The following is a 16895-nucleotide window of genomic DNA, read 5'->3' on the forward strand; positions in this document are numbered from 1 at the left end:
ATAAATTCCTAGTTTCTAAGTTAAGAATTTAAATATAAAAATTGCTTCTTGAATTAGCCACATAATTGTCATCTACACTATGCGGAATTCTCCTGATGGTTCTTGCAGTGATGGTGACATGAACATGTATTTTCTGGCTGATTTTCAACTTTGGTTCATCCCTCTCCAGATGACTAAATTGCCTCTGTAATTTCGGCAGGAAAGCATGATCACTTTTTCACATTTTCTGTTTACTTTGGAGTTTGAGCTTTAAGAAACTAAGACATTTGGTGTAAAACAGAGAGCTAGTGGGAAGCAGCCACATAGCACAGGGAGATCAGCTCGGTGCTTTGTGACCACCTAGAGGTGGGATAGGGAGGGTGGGAGGGAGGGAGATGCAAGAGGGAGGGGATATAGGGATATATGTATATGTATAACTGATTCACTTTGTTATAAAGCAGAAACTAACACACCACTGCGAAGCAATTATACTCCAATAAAGATGTTAAAAAAACAAAACAACAACAACAACAAAAAAACCCAAAATTTGCATCTCAAAAAAAAAAAAGAAAGAAAGAAACTAAGACATTTGGGTTCTGCAAAATGTTTCCTAAACCAATTCATCTCCAGCTCCCTTGCTCTTAACATATTCCCCAAGGGTCTGCCTATTGTTTTAGCAGATTTTGATACCTTTATAACATTTCTATCAGCTAAAGTTTGAAGTACCTGGCTTTCATTTACTATTATTGCCTGTGCTTTTGTTTATTTAATTATGAACATTCCATAATAGTCTATTGTCCTTGAGAAACACTAAATGCTTTTTAAAATTGGGAGTCTGTATGATAGTTATTTCCATATGGATGAATATAGTGATCTGCAGTCGAATTTATTCATCTGGAAAGTCCAAACTTCATTTTGTGAGGCGAATATAAGCTCATGGACTCCCTTGTGGTAAATCTAGATGATTATTCTCGTTGCTTCAGAATATATCATGCATACCTAGTTAAGAGACCCTGCAGCAAAATTGTCCTTTCCGAATTTCATCAGGCAAAGTGTATGTATTTGCCTTGGCTTTAAACTTGGTAAAGGAGAGAAGCTGATGTGGAAAATTTTCTCAGGTGCAGAGACTAGCAGACTGTTAGCATATGGTTGGCATGGTTTCATTTCCTTGTCCTAAATGACATGAATTGGACTCATTTTGATGCCTCCCATATTGCTGCCAATGTTTTCCTAATTTATTCTGAAGTCCTTCAGTCTTTTTCAAGCTTTTTTAAGCAGGAGGTGGGAGTGAGGGAATCTTGCCTTTGACATCACCTAGACTGGAATATGCTGCTAGTTTCACATGATAGTTTAAGTACAGCAAAAGGCAAACCACACTCTACAGTCATATTGGTTTCTTAAACTTTTAAGTTCCCGACATATAGAATATTTGCAAGGATATTTACCCTTAGTCTTGGTCAAATACCTTGAATGTAGAATTAAGTGATTTCATTAAAGTGCACTGGAGGAGAAAAGTAATATATGGCAGAAAATGTACAAGTGTAAGGAATTTAGCCAGAGTTGTGATGTAATGTTAAGCAAATAACCTTCAAAACTTATCCTGATAGATTTATTTATACGTGCATAGAAAGTACCTAAAATGTGCGGTGTGGGCTCCAATCATAAAGAGTTTTGTTACAGAAGAGGCTCAGTGAAGTGGCTAATTTATTCTTGCCAATTGCCCATGGAAAGGGAATTAAGCCTTGTTAACTTGAAATAGAATAGATGTCCTCCATGATGGAAGAGGACAGTGCCTCTGAAATAGACAGATGCAGAGTCCTCCAAGTTTGTCTCACCGGGGGTAGTCAAAGGGATTTCCAAAAATTACTTTATAAATCTTACTTTTTGATAATTTCTGAAATTGAATTCAGTTGAGCTGAAGCCTTTATTGCATTGAATTTTCATGCAAGTCAAGGACCAGTGGACATGAATAAGAATTAAAGAGATCCACAAATAGAGCCCTAAAAAAATCCACTTACATTGCATTTGGATACTACCACTGGACTGAGTCCTGAATTGTCATTGACGGGTTTCTCAGTCTTGTCAGTATTGATGGCATCCCAGGGTGCCAGCAAATAGAGAGCAATTTTCTGCAGTAGTGTTGTGACCAGTTTGTATTAAGATGAAATATTGTCATGAGGCCAATATATGAAAGCCCTGCATTTGCTTCTGTCCAATGCAAGACATTTTTTTTTCTCTGTTTGGTCAAGCACAGGGTATCCTCTCCAAAAAGAGATTTGGAAAGGATACATTGGCATTTTGACTGTGCAGTATTCATTGTGTCTTTATTGAACACAGCATTTTTATTGTAAAGGCAGAGTGAGTGAAGTGTACTATCACTAGTTACATAGTATTAAGACTCATTTGACCATTTACAGAAATCTACTGTGCTTCTTTATCAGCTATCAAAGAGCAAATTTGGTTTACATCAGGGGTTATAAAAGGACTAGATGAATGGCTAAGAAGGCTTTTCTTGTGATTTGGGACAATAATTTGAAAAAGTCTGCTTAGATGTCAACCCAGACAGCTGAGCTTGCTATTTGATTAAGGAATCTGAGTTGCATGGGTGGGGTTATTGGAAATGGCAGACTCTGCACTGACAGATGTCTGCCCTGAAGGTCTGCAGTTCTTTATCTTTTGTTTCCAAAATGTTTAGGGTGAAAAAAAAAAAAAAGTTTAGGGTGCAATGTTTACATTGAAACAGAACCCTGGGATCTTTAAGTCCATTGCACTTATAATTAAGGCTACCTAAAGGACTTTGAAACCTGGGACAACTGCAGATAGCTTAGAGCACCAATAAAATGTAAACAGAAATGCTAAAAGAGGATGTTCCTGCAGACTTTGGCATATTACTTTCTCTAATGAAACATCATATACACGCACCTCAAATAGGATATTGAGAGACAAATGGAAGTTGACTATACAATTAATCATGAAGTGTTTGGAACTTTTTTCCCTTGAGGACTCTGGATGTTTTAATTGTGACTATAAAATACAAGGACTTAAAAAAAAAAAAGAAACATGAAAAAAGAATAAAAAAGAAAAGAAAATGAAACATGCCAGCATTTATCCCTACACAGGTCTAGCCTTGGTGGGATAATTGATGGGATAAGCGCCTGTGTAGATACTTTCACAGTAAGATTTTCCCATTCAATATAGTCACTTTCAAGAGATGACACAGCGGGGCTTCTGTGGTGGCGCAGTGGTTGGGAGTCCGCCTGCCGATGCAGGGTACACGGGTTCGTGCCCCGGTCGGGGAAGATCCCACATGCCGTGGAGCGGCTGGGCCCGTGAGCCCTGGCCACTGAGCCTGTGCATCCGGAGCCTGTGTTCCACAACGGGAGAGGCCACAACAGTGAGAGGCCCGCGTACAGCAAAAAAAAAAAAAGGCACATAATTCATCATTGTTGATGTTGACCTTAATCACCTGGCTGAGCTAGTGTTTGTCAGGTTTCTCTTTTCCCCCTTCCTGTACTGCACTCTTTGAAGGGAGTCACCATGCACAGCCCACACTTAAGGAGTGGGAAGATAAGCTCCACCTCTTTGTGGATAGTTTATATACATAAGTTTTTGGAAACTTTTTCCATGGGAGATTTGTCTATTCTTCCCCCATTTATTTATTTATTCAATTATTTATTTATATCAGTATGAACTCATAGATATTTATTTTGAACTTTGAGTTATAATCCAATACTACTTTCTTTTCTTTTCTTCTTTTTGTCTTTTTTTTAAATTGAAGTAAAGTTGTTTTACAATGTTGTGTTAGTTTCAGGTGTACAGCAAAGTGATTCATATATATATATACACACGCACACACACACACATACATACATATGTTTTTTTTTTTTCCTTTTTTGGATTCTTTTCCATTATAGGTTATTACAAGATATTGAGTATAGTTCCCTGTGCTATACGTTAGGTCCTGGTTGCTTATCTCTTTTATATATAGTAGTGTATATATGTTAATCCAAAACTCCTAATTTATCCCTCCCTCCCTCCTTCCCCCTTTGGTAACCATAAGTTTCTTTCCTATGTCTGTGAGTCTGTTTCTTTTTTGTAAATAAGTTCATTTGTATCATATTTTTAGATTCCACATATAAGCTATATCATACGATATTTGTCTTTCTCTGTCTGGCTTACTACTTTCTTCTCTTACTCAAATTATTTCAGCCTTGGCCACTGGGAATGCTTTTAGCTGGCTCCTGTGTCCCTTTGATGTGACCCCATGGTGGTTGTTTTCCAGCACTTCCTTACTTCCTGGCACCACAAGATGCTCTTGGCTCATCTTGTATATTTCCTATCCCAGACTTAGAATCATCTGTTTCTCCAGGGAGCCCTGGTTCCTGGTTCCAGAGAACTGGGCACAAGGTACACTTGTTGCTATCAGGGTGTTGTTATTTCTAGGCCCTTTCAGCTGTATAGGAATCTGTATATATACACATAGGTATTTATAGGGCCTATATAGGAATCTGTACATAAACGCATAGGTATAACTGTTTCTATATATATCCATATGTATCTATGTGAAGCTAAACATGGGTTCATAAGAGATGTCTGCAACTCTAATCTGTTACCATATATGTAGATCATTCTAGCCTTTTCTCCTTCCTTCTGATTCATTACATTTACATTGGAATCCAGGAACAGAAAAGGACATTAGATCAAAATCAAGGAAATCCAAATAAAATGTGGACTTTAGTGAATTAAAATAAATGTATGTACACAATGATGTATATACATGTAAGTCAATGTCCATACCAGTATTCATAGATCTCTTTTTTTAGTAGCTGGGTATTATTCCATTTTGTGGATGAAGAATAGAAAATGTGAGGATACAAATATTTAGGGGTGACTCTTTGGGTTGTTTCCATTTTATTCTTTACTCTTTTTAATGGTTTTGAATACTTATATTTTGTACCAAAAAAATCCCACCAACAACATTGAATATATTTCTTTGGGTCTATTTTTGGACTCTCCATTCTGTTCCATTATCTATTATTTCACCAATACTGCACTGTCTTGGTTACTGCAACTTTATGGTAAATCTTGAAACTGGATAGTGTGACTCCTCCAACTTTGTTCTTCTTAAGTGTTGTGTTGGTTATTCTAGTTCCTTTGCCCTCCCATGTAAATTTTAGAGTCTGTCGATAGCTACAAAGTAGCTTACAGGTCATGATCCCTTTCCTTAATTATTATACTTGGCTCTCAGTAATTGTTTACCATTTCACAAATTCAAATCCATTCTTAAAAATTTGCCTCTACTGTGAAGATATTGACCCTCAAAATATTTGAGCAGTTGCAACACTATTGGAAAAAATGTATTTGCCCTCCCAGGTATTTTATTTAATGGTAACACTTATTTGAATGCATAAATTTGAATATTTAAATATGTTAATCCTCTTCCTTTTTCTTTGATAAACATCTCACTAGACAACGGTTGTAGTCTACTGCCAGGATTGTTAGGAGAGTTAAATTAGACGGCTAGTAAGAATTAAATATGCTTAGAGATTTTAAAATGTTCAATAAATGTTAATTATGCTTATACTTCACCCATTTTCTCATTAACAAAAAAACCTTGAGCAGAGTTTAACGTCACATGATAGTCTGGTACAAGATTTATCATTTCTTTAAGTATTGTTTAACATCATACACCTTTAAAGCACAATACTGCATTATATAAAAAGCCCTGCTGCCATATAAATGCATTTAATTTTACTCTAGGATACATTAAACATTTGTAATTTTAAAGTTAATGGTTTTTGAGAAAGTATTAAATTTTTATTAAAAGCACAACTTTGCGACTGTATAAATGCATACTTTTAAATATGATAAAGGTATGAAGTGAATATTGAGAATTTTTATAGATTTCTCTATTAAATGTTTGACAATTTGAGTTTATATGATATGTTCACGCAGGGTAAAGTATAAGAAGCATAAAAATTGAATATCCATGAGCCACAGAATAATCTATAAAGAACAGATATGCAAAATTTCTTCCAGTGTCCTTGGGTATTAGAGCCTGCAAAGATCCACTCTTTCAACAGATCATTCTTGGGCTCACTTGGTATTTGCCTTTTTTTTTCTTTTTCTTTTTTTTAAACTTATTTTTTGTAATTGAACTATAGTTGATTCACAATATTGTATTAGTTTCAGTTGTGCAGCAAAGTGATCTAGTTATATATATATATATATATATATATATATATATAGTCATGTAGTTATATATATAGTTTTATATATAGTTGTATATTCTTTTCCAGATTCTTTTCCCTTATAGTTTATTACAAGATATTGAATATAGTCCCCTGTGCTATACAGTAGGCCCTTGTTGTTTATCTATTTTATACAACTTGGTATTTGGCTTTAATGCTGACACTACCAGCAGGCACAGCCAGATCAGTGAAGTCGGGAAGATGAACTGTTGAGTTCCATTCTGGAAAGTTAAGACGCTACTCAGAGTGGTACCACTAGGTAACTGATATGGTCTATGTAATAAAATAGTATTTACTATACACCAGAAACCTGTTGTAATGGGACTCATTATAAAATGAATTAATACATACTATGTATCACATTCTTTCAGTTTTAAAAGACCTGAAAAGATTTTTGTTAGAGTGATGGCTTGAAATAACATTATTAGTGGTTTAATGTTAATCTTTAAAAGCCTAATGAGTTATTAGTGTATTACAAATAGCATTAATAGTAACAATAGTCCTCACAATGTATCAAATGCATAAATAATGTTTGCAACCTATTAATGAGGGATTACAATTTACAAGTGAAATACATGCATTTTAGTAATAATGATTGGAAAGAGGCTTGTTCCTCCACATATGGTGCTCCTTGAGATATTACATAAAACTGAAGCTTGATATAGTACAAGTGTTTATATCCCACCATCATTAAAAATTTTGACAAACTAGACAGTGGAGGTCAAAGAAATGTCTTTATTTTATGAAATCCTAATTTTATCACTATTAAATCATTTCAGTGACTTTATTCACTCACTTGACAGCTGTATTTTGAGTTACTTCTACTGAGCCCGGGAGTCTGCTAGGCACTGTGTACACAAGGATAAATACTTCACGGAGCTCATGTTCAGTGGTGGTGACAAAAGTAAAAGCAGAGGCTGAAAACCTTACTCGAGGATCGATGACAGAGGTGAGAACTGAAACCAGCTCAAGAACTATTGAACAGGAGCCCCGGCCCCGATGGGGTGTGTGTTGGGCAATGCTGGTGTGGACTGAGGGAAAAGTAAAGGAAAGCTTCCCAAAGTGGTGAGGCTAATCTTTGGGAGGAGTGGCCTTGGCCTGGTGTGGTCAGTGCCGGGCATTCCAGGTAGCACAGGGCTGTGAGCCTTGAGAAAAGGAAAACTCCACGTTCACCCTTTCTACCTGGACTTTCCAAACTGCAACACAGGGAGATGGGACCCAAAGAGAGAAGAGCCTGCAGTAATAGCTTTAGAACAGATCAACAAATTGATAGAACAGAATAGAGAAACCAGAATTAGACCATACACATATGGTCAATTAATTTCTAGGATGGTAGCAAGTAAATTTAGTGAAGAAAGGAAAGTCTCTTTAATCAATGGTGCTGGCATACCTACATATCCTTGTAGAAAAGTAAACCTTGACTCCTATCTCATATTATACATAAAAATTAATTTGAGATGAATCATAAGCCTAAACATAAAAGTTATAACTATAAAGCTTCTAGAAGAAAACAAAGAAAAATATGTTTATGACCTTGGAAAATGTAGATATCCTAGGACAAAGAATTATTAATCACCACAGAAAAAAATTGATAAGTTGGATTTTATCAAAATCAAACACTTCTGGGCTTCCCTGGTGGCGCAATGGTTGAGAGTCCGCCTGCTGATGCAGGGGACACGGGTTCGTGCCCCGGTCCGGGAAGATCCCACATGCCGCAGAGCGGCTGGGCCCGTGAACCATGGCCGCTGAGGCTGCACGTCCGGAGCCTGTGCTCCGCAACGGGAGAGGCCACAACGGTGAGAGGCCCGCGTATCGTAAAAACAAAACAAAACAAAACAAAATCAAACACTTCTGTTCATTAGGAGACACAGCTAAGAAATGAATAGCAAGCCGCACAGAGAAAATGTTTCACACACAGGAGAATATGTTTATGATACATATAATTGCCAAAGACTTGTATCTAGAATAGTAAAATAATTCCTATAATCTAATTGTACAAAGGCAAAATGTCTGATTTTTTAATTACAAATTACAAAAATAAAATGGGCAAAAGACTTGAATAGCATCTTAAAAGGAAAATATGCAAGTGGCCAGTAATCACACAGAAAAGTACTCAACATTATTCATCATCAAAGAAATGCAAAATAAACCTGAAAAGAATGCCATTGTTTAAAGACAAGAATGGCTAAAAATTAAAAAGACAATTAGTCAGCACCAAATGTTGGCAAGGATGTGGAGCAACTGGAAAGTTCATAAATTACCCAGAGGATGTAAAATGGTATAGCTGATTTGGAAAAGTTTGGCAGTTTCTTATAAAATTAAACATGCATTCATCTACTCTATGACTCACCAACTCCACACCTAGGTATTCACCCCCCCACAAAAAAAAAAAAAGAGAGAAAAAGAGGAGAACATATGTCCACAAAAGATTTGTACAAGAGTCTTCATAGCAACATTATTCACAGTAGTCTAAAACTGAAAATAATTCAAATGTCCATCAAATAGCGAGTGGATAAACAAATTGTGATATATTCATACAATGAAATACTTTTTAACAAGTATTTCTTTTAACTATTCCTTTAACTAATAAGGAATTCAGCACTAACAGACATGACACAAAAAAAGAATCTCGAAAACCTGCTAAGTACAAGAAACCAGACACAGAAGTGTACATGCTATAGGATACCATTTATAAAAAAAATACACACATGTGCATGTGTCTTATATGTATGAGTAAGCCACTCATGCATATAAATTGTGTAGGTTGTAGATGTTTCTAACTTGATTCTTACACATATCTTTGACTTTTTGCTACCAAATTCAATCATTTAGAAAGTCGTGATCATTCCACTTGCAAAACATATATCCAGTTCATCTCTCCACATCTGTACTTACTATGTACAGCCATCATCATTTCTCACCAGGACATTACATGAGTCTCCTACCCAATATCCCTGCATCTGGTCAGTTGTTTCATCTATCTTCCTTCATTCTAAAGCCTTACCTTTCTAACATTCCAATACGTCTATACTTCTCACTTAACTAAAAACCTCCCACTGTCCACATGCCCATGCCGCAAGGCATATCATAACATTTAAAATGAAGGTAACCTTAAAATGTGCTAGACTGAATGTTTTATGTTTATAATCCCGTGCAATCATAGGCGCAACCCCTCGAAGTGAGTGCAGTTACTCCCTTCCGCTGCACAGATGAGGCAGTTAACAGGTTTGTTCTACAGCTTGCCCAAAGAAACATAGCCAGCAGTAACAAAGTCAGGACTTGAACCTATGTTGTCTGACTGCAGAGCCCAAATACATGTCCACTAGACATACTGCCTCTCTTTATAGTCTGCCTCTAGACTTTGTTACCCAAACTAGTCTCCTACCTCAGCCCTGGGCTCGCAACTTCCATTCACACTGGCTTCCCTGTGTCGTTTTGCACATCCAACCTTCTGTTCCCATGCCTCCTTCTGGAGCTCCCATTCCTTCTGACTTGCAGGCTCTTCATTCAAGTTCCCACTCAAGAGTCACTCCCTTAGGAAAGCTTTCCCTGAGTTCCTCCAGGTGAAGCATCACCCATAGCTGTGTTCAGCCACAGGCATGATGTTCATGGGTCCTTTCCCATATTCATCATTTTTTATTTTGAAGACATAATGTTTATGTTATGTGTCCCCTTGTTGGAGCTCCTCCAGAGCAGACTGTCTTCCTCATCATTGTTTTTCTATTCCTTAGCATACAAAGAAGCAGGTCCATAATAATTTTTTGTTGAGTAAACAAACCTTTTACTGCCAGACACTCTAGGCTCAAAGTTGCATTTGCCTAATTTTGATCTCTCACTGTAAATTATTTGTTAGTAACAAAATGGTTTAAAGCTCAACTGAAAAACTCAAAAATCAAAAAGGAGGGAAAAAATGGAGATGAGGTATCTTGTTTCCTGGGCTGAGTAGCATTATGAGGTTGTTCTTTAAGGGCACTGGAGAATGTGGAATTTTTAGAGCTTAAAATGATTGGCTGAGATATTAAGCTGCTTTGCCAGCTGTTCAAAAAATGGATTGCTCCCAGCATATAAATAACTACTGTTATGTCTCTATAAAATTCTAGACCTTGAATGGCATATTTGATTAGAGTGAAATGAAAAAGAATTGTTGTAAACAAGAAGGTGAGATTAAAAAGATGTATTCGGTAACTACCTATGATGAGTTCAAATAGCCTTTCCAAGTATAGACATAGAAAATTAAATAAAATACTCGCAATCTTAAAGGAACTAAAGCATAGACCTTACTGGAGTTTAATCGTACTCTTAGCAATCTCTTCCTTTTATTCCTTTGGTGGGGCTTATTGCAAAGGAGAGTCAACTGCATGTCATTTTAGCAATTTCTACCTCAATTATATCAATGTAACATCTTTAATGTCTATTTGTGTGATATTTATTAAGAGGAATTTTCTTTTATGTATGTGCTGCTAGTAATATGAATTACTGGTTGAATGCGTTAAGTATGAATGGTAGCAGCTTTTATTAAATACCCATGGGCAGGCGTGGGATCTTCCATTTCCAGTATGGGTATCAATAACAGTGGGTGTCTTTTTCAGTGTCGCTCATTGCCCTACCTGATTTTAGCTATGTTTACATACAACTGATGTTACTAAGTTCCATTCATTATGTTAAGTTATAGGAATGGAAATGTAACTGCCTTTACTGAGATGATAACAATTAACTGACTTGAATAGACCTAGTATAGGGGAAGTTGGCCGATAAAAATGGGAATGGTGAAAAAAGAAGAGGAAAAAGTTTGAAATCAAAATATTATTTCAAGCCAACAAGTGTTTATTGAACATTGAACGTGTATGCCCAGCCCTGTATTATTAGATCCTGAGGATACACACAAATACACAGCGGGAAATACAGGCGCCTCCTTTCAATATGCTCAGCAAGACAGTAAAAGATGCAATGCAGCAGAAACTTAAGAGTACTGACTGAGATCTATAAACTTTTACGAATGTCCTACCAGGTATAGTGCAAATAGATCAAAATAAAGAAAAATACTCGGGCTTCCCGGGTGGCGCAGTGGTTGAGAGTCCGCCTGCTGATGCAGGGGACACGGGTTCGTGCCCCGGTCCGGGAAGATCCCACATGCCGCGGAGCGGCTGGGCCCGTGAGCCATGGCCGCTGAGCCTGCGCGTCTGGAGCCTGTGCTCCGCAACGGGAGAGGCCCACAACAGTAGAGGTCTGCGTACCGCAAAAACAATAAATATAAAAATTTAAAAAAAAGAAAAATACTGAAGGATTACTCACAATTTGCTGACCTAAGGAGGTACGAGATATCGGGTAACAGATCCATCTAAAGTTCTCGAATTTGTGAGAAGAATGGGCTTACAGTACTGCTGGTGGCAAACCGCTTAGCCTTAGATTCATCCTTATGACAAGGCAGCTTCAAGGTTCACCTGGGGACCACAGCAAAGAGGAAGACATCTGTTTGGTAAGGCTGTGACAGCAGCCAAGGGGAGGAACAAGGAAAGCCACAGGTGGTGCCTGCTGTGGAGCCCCATCCACAGGAAGACAGTCGCAGGAATGGTGCCAACACATTGGTCCTTCCCAGGTCTCTTAGTCTGCTGGTAGGTGAATCAGTGGAGTATGTTTATGCCAGTGAGACATCCTTGGGCAAGATTATAAATGCAGCTAGATTGACAGTTAGGGACACTAGGAGAAAGCCACTCCAATGTAGGAGTAGACACCAGGGATGGGTAGACTGCTTCTTATTCATGAATAAGAAAACATTGAAAATGAGCCCCCGCCTCACACACACATCATGGTGATTCATTTGCTACCACGTATAGTTACATCTTTCAACACCCACCATGGGTACCTGTCAGAGTACAGAGTAGAGATATGAGTTGCCCAGTTGCAGCCTCTTACTGATGGTGCCATGTGTTTGTTTGACTCGTTGCCCCGACTTTGGGAACCCACTCGCTGAGGCTCAGCTATCCTGCTGCTCTCTGACCCTAGCATGTGCATCCTTCATCATTTCTGTTTGCCTGACTTGCACCTCTTAACTAGATCCTTCAAGTTGATTGTTGGCTTCCGGCCCAAATTTCCTTTTCCCTGTGTCTTTACTCTTAGTGTTTTTTGCACTGCCTACCTTGCCCAGTTTTTGAGATCCTTCCCTGCCAAGCACTGTGCAATCCATTCAGCAACTTTGAGAGTGCCACGGACTGAATTATTCCTGTGTTGAAGTCTCTAACCCTCATGTGATGGTATTTAGGTTTAGTTGAGGCCATGAGGGAGGAGAGAGAGGACACAGACAGTAGCCTTCTGAAATTCAGGAAGAGAGTTCTCACCAAAAACGTAATCAGCTGACACCTTGATCTAGGACCTCCCAGCCTCCAGAACTGTGAGAAACAAATTTCTGTTGTTTAAGCCACTCAGTCTATGGTATTTTCTTTATAGCAACCTGAGATGACTAATATAGACAGAAATTTACAGATGAGGAAAACAAGACTCAGAGAACAAAGCACTTAAAGAATTTAGCTAATTAATCCTCTATTTGAGTTAAAGAAAAAAAATCTTTGCTCTTTTCAGCACACAGTACTGCCTTAAAGATTGAATAGTTTTCCCCACTCCCATGGTAAACATGCCTTTACTGAAATGGAGATGAGGTTTAAATTATCCATCTTGCTATGGGTAAGATATTGAGGATGATGTGTCCTATATTTAGGACATATTTATATATGTCCTATATTTAGACGCCTTTTTTGTATTTTACTTGCATCTCTATCCAGGGCTTATCTTTCCTTTCCATTACACATGGATTTACATAAAGGCACGGGTATCCAAGCTACTTCTAAATCATTAGGCTGTAGGACTTAGTCTGTTGACTTTCCATAACAGAGCACTTAGCTGAACACCAGGTACATGTGGCTTCTTCTGGATAATACGTCATTGTGATAGTGCTTTGTCATATTTTGGTGAAATAGGAATATGCATCAGGAAAACAGAAATAAAAATTTGAGTCCCAGTTTCCCCTCAGCCACTTTGAGTGTTTTCTGAAGTAAGAGGCATTTCTCTTAAGAGGCCAAAATGAGAGGCCAGCCAGGCAGCAACCGTGGACATTAATATGGTCTTGTATTTTCTGTGCCCTCTAGGTGGCTGAATCTTAGCTTGTCCTGTCACTAAGAGGGTGAAACTATTTCCAAGGAATTACCAGAATCAACTTTGTATCTCCAGGTTTAGACCTGTTGGGAAAATGGCTTGTTTAAAATTTAGTTTTAAGCAAAACTTCAACTATTTTATTTTCCCAGTTCAAAACAAACAAAAAAATGAAACAAATGTCTAATATATTGAATCATAGTAGTTCTTTTAATGTTATTTCATCAGCTGTATATAAAATCCAATTCATCTCTTGGTTTGAAGCAGCTCTGCTTAGGTCAGCAGTTTGAATCTAGAGCCACAGGTTTACAGACATACAAATGGCAGTGGTGACAAAATGATCCCGTTCCTATGTATGTGGCCTGAACCAACACCACATTGCCTCATATTAAGCAGGCCTTTTGAAAGAAGATGAGAATTCCATCCAATAATTTTGTTATATATTTATAAATGACAGAAGCAAAGTTTACGATGCTAAGATTTAATTTAATGGATCTTGGAGTGCGTGTACAGTGAGTCATGGCAAAAAATAGAATTTAACGTTTTGCAATAAAACAGGCATTTATTATGAGAATCACTGATCTGTCCTGGAGACCTGTGCTTATCTTTTTTTGCCATTTGTCAAAATGGGTTTCTCTTTCTATTTCTTCTATTTACATTATTTTCTTGTTGTTCCATTCTCTATAGCAGATGGTGTTTGCAGAATCTAAAAGTCTCAGTGCTTTTCTTTAACATGGAAATTTAGATCTCATCCAGAAAGTCAGGTCTGGGACAGATTACAGATACTCAGCTGCTGTAGCCTGGGTGTGGTGACCCCATCCCCTGCCCAGCTGACATGAGGAGACCTCATCAGAGGAGCCACTTTGTGGAGAACGTGCCACACGGCTCTGCCCTTGAGTCATGGGAATCAGTGAAACAGGGTTTCTGAAGCTGATGTCTCTTGGGGTGGCGCCTTAGGGAAAACAAAGTTTCGGGTCATTTTCTTTTTAAAGAACAAATGCAATTAATAAAGTATGGAGGCACCAGAGAATTTATCAACTGGGCAAAATAACAGAAAATTCAATGTGGAACAATGTCCTTCATTTCTTCTATTGCATATGGCTGTGTAGATGTTGCTTTCACTTCCAGTCTCAGATTCAGGTTATCAGGAATAAGGTTTTAACACCCTAAGTCTGTATCAGGGTTTCTTAACCTTGATACTGTTGACTTGTGGGGACAGGTCACCCTTTGTCTTGGAGGCTGTCCTGTGCATTGTGGTATGTTTAGCAGCATCTCTGGCCTCTACTAACTAGATGCCAGTAGCACTGACTGCCCCCCTCCCACCCCGCCACCTCCCCATGCAGCCAGGACAGCTAAAAATGTCTCCAGAAACTGCCAAATGTCCTCTGGAGGCAAAGTCACCCTCCTCCCCCACTGAGAACCACTGGATATATTTCTTGAATACAAAGACTTAACTATTCATCTTTGCATCCCTGGTTCATAGAAGTGTCTAGCTCTAGCATTTACCCAGCAAATGTCAATTGAATGACTAAACAGAAAGTTGAAACTAGTGTCTTCATGTATGTAACCATTTTTTGTGCCTAAATCTATTAATATATGTTTTCTTAAGAGAGGTCTTTCGATATATTTTTTTCTAGAAAGCTTTTGTTACTATGAGGATGACAATTTTCATGTAATTATTTATTCCTGTTTCTTCACTAGTTATAATTATATCATAAATTCAGATTATACTGACATATTCTATGCATCTCATAGACATTAATGTCAGTACATTTATCATTCCTTCTGAAGATGCCGTGAATCTGGTCTTATTAAAGGGGTATCTTCTGGAAAGGCTGGTGAAAGGATACTGACCCTTTTGATTCTACCTGGCCCTCAGGAGTCCATGACCCAGGAGTACCTGGCATGTGGTGCTGACTTAGTCCCATTCCACTGGGCAGCACGATAGAGTGATGGTTCTGAGTACCTCCTGGGGAATGCGGTGATTCTGAGTCACCTGCCAAGGAAATTAAGGCAGTAAATAAAGATGGAAGAAAATCTGTACAAGCCCAGCACAATGCTAAAATGTTTCTCCTCTTAGGGTTAGCACTTTCGTCTCGGACATTTAAGAGGCACAAATTGGCAGCGATCAACGTGGCAGCTCCTGGTGTAACTAACATTCAGGTAGCACATGCTGTGTGCCGTATAGTGTTCTGATAACTCTACTCGATTTACTCACTGCATGCTAACAACAAGGGCACAAGGAAGGTGCTTTTATTATCTCCATTTTAGAGGAAAGAAAACTGTGTCACAGAGAAGTTAAGTAATATAATTCATTAATTCCATAAATATCATTCAAGTGCAACCCATGTGCTAAGTGCTGTGCCTGTGCTACAGTGTATTCATACATGGCATTCACCTTGACCTGAAGTAGCTTATATCTCTCTGGTGGAGTTGATAATCAAATATACAAAGTCCCAAGTCAGACATGTTAACTGTCATAAATGAGGATATAATCATGTGCTCTGCTGATTGCCTTGCACCACTGGGCAAGTTATATACCTTCTCCAAACCTGTTTTCTGATCTTTAAAACTGGGACCGTGATAATACCTTATGAGGCTGTTGAAAGTACAATGTCTGCATTTATTAATTACTTAATAAATGTGATATAGTAAAAGAGTAACAATCGAATGATTTTTTTTTTTTCCACTTGGTCTACCAGGGATTTCATGGGGGGGACATTTTAACTAAAGCTGGAAGGATTCACCAACATTTAACCATCTGGTAACAGAGGGGGGAAAAAAAAAATCTATTCTTAATGGAGGAAATAATACCATAAAAGTATAGTGCAGGAAAGCTCAGAAAATAGGAAGAGCCGAGAGTTTAGTTTCTTTGTGGCATGAAGGAGTAGTTTCTTCTCCTTTTCTAGAAGAAGAAAAGGTGAAAAGAGTAGGTTGAGGCCACATCATTACATTAGCCTCAGGTTAAGAAATTTGGAACTTTTCGTTAGGCAACGTGGAACCACGGATAGCTTTTGAACAGAAGAGTGACAGTGCTTTGGGAAGATTTGTCTGCTGTTGACATGCAGGATAGATCTGAGTGGAGGAACGTAGTGTCCAGGGGCGTAAGCGGAAGCCCGTTGCACTGGAGACCATGGAAGGGGCTGGTGAGGCCTCTTCAGGAGGGAGACAGAAGGGTCCTTTAGATGACAGAGCTGATTGGGTCTGGCAGAGATGGAGGAGGGAGTTGTCACAAGTCAAAAGGATCAAGGAAAGTTTTTAGATACTGGGAGTGAGTACCTGGAAGGATTGGGCAGTGATCAGGAATACCCAGAAAACTCCAACATGAGCTGTAGGGGTCGCTTACAAGTTTACCTTTTGACCTCTTGAGTTCCAGGTGCCATCTGTTTGGGGATGTGCAAGAAACAGATCTCCTTTCCAGGACCGAAACCTGAGCTGGAGATAGAAATGTAGCGGTTGTCTAGGCTGCTGTAGTCATAAGAACTGGCGAAAGGATAAAAGCTGTAGTTTCCATGGAAAGAG

Source organism: Lipotes vexillifer, unplaced genomic scaffold (assembly GCF_000442215.2).
Source record: "Lipotes vexillifer unplaced genomic scaffold, Lipotes_vexillifer_v1.1 scaffold1161, whole genome shotgun sequence".
In the NCBI taxonomy this organism is placed as follows: domain Eukaryota; kingdom Metazoa; phylum Chordata; class Mammalia; order Artiodactyla; family Lipotidae; genus Lipotes; species Lipotes vexillifer.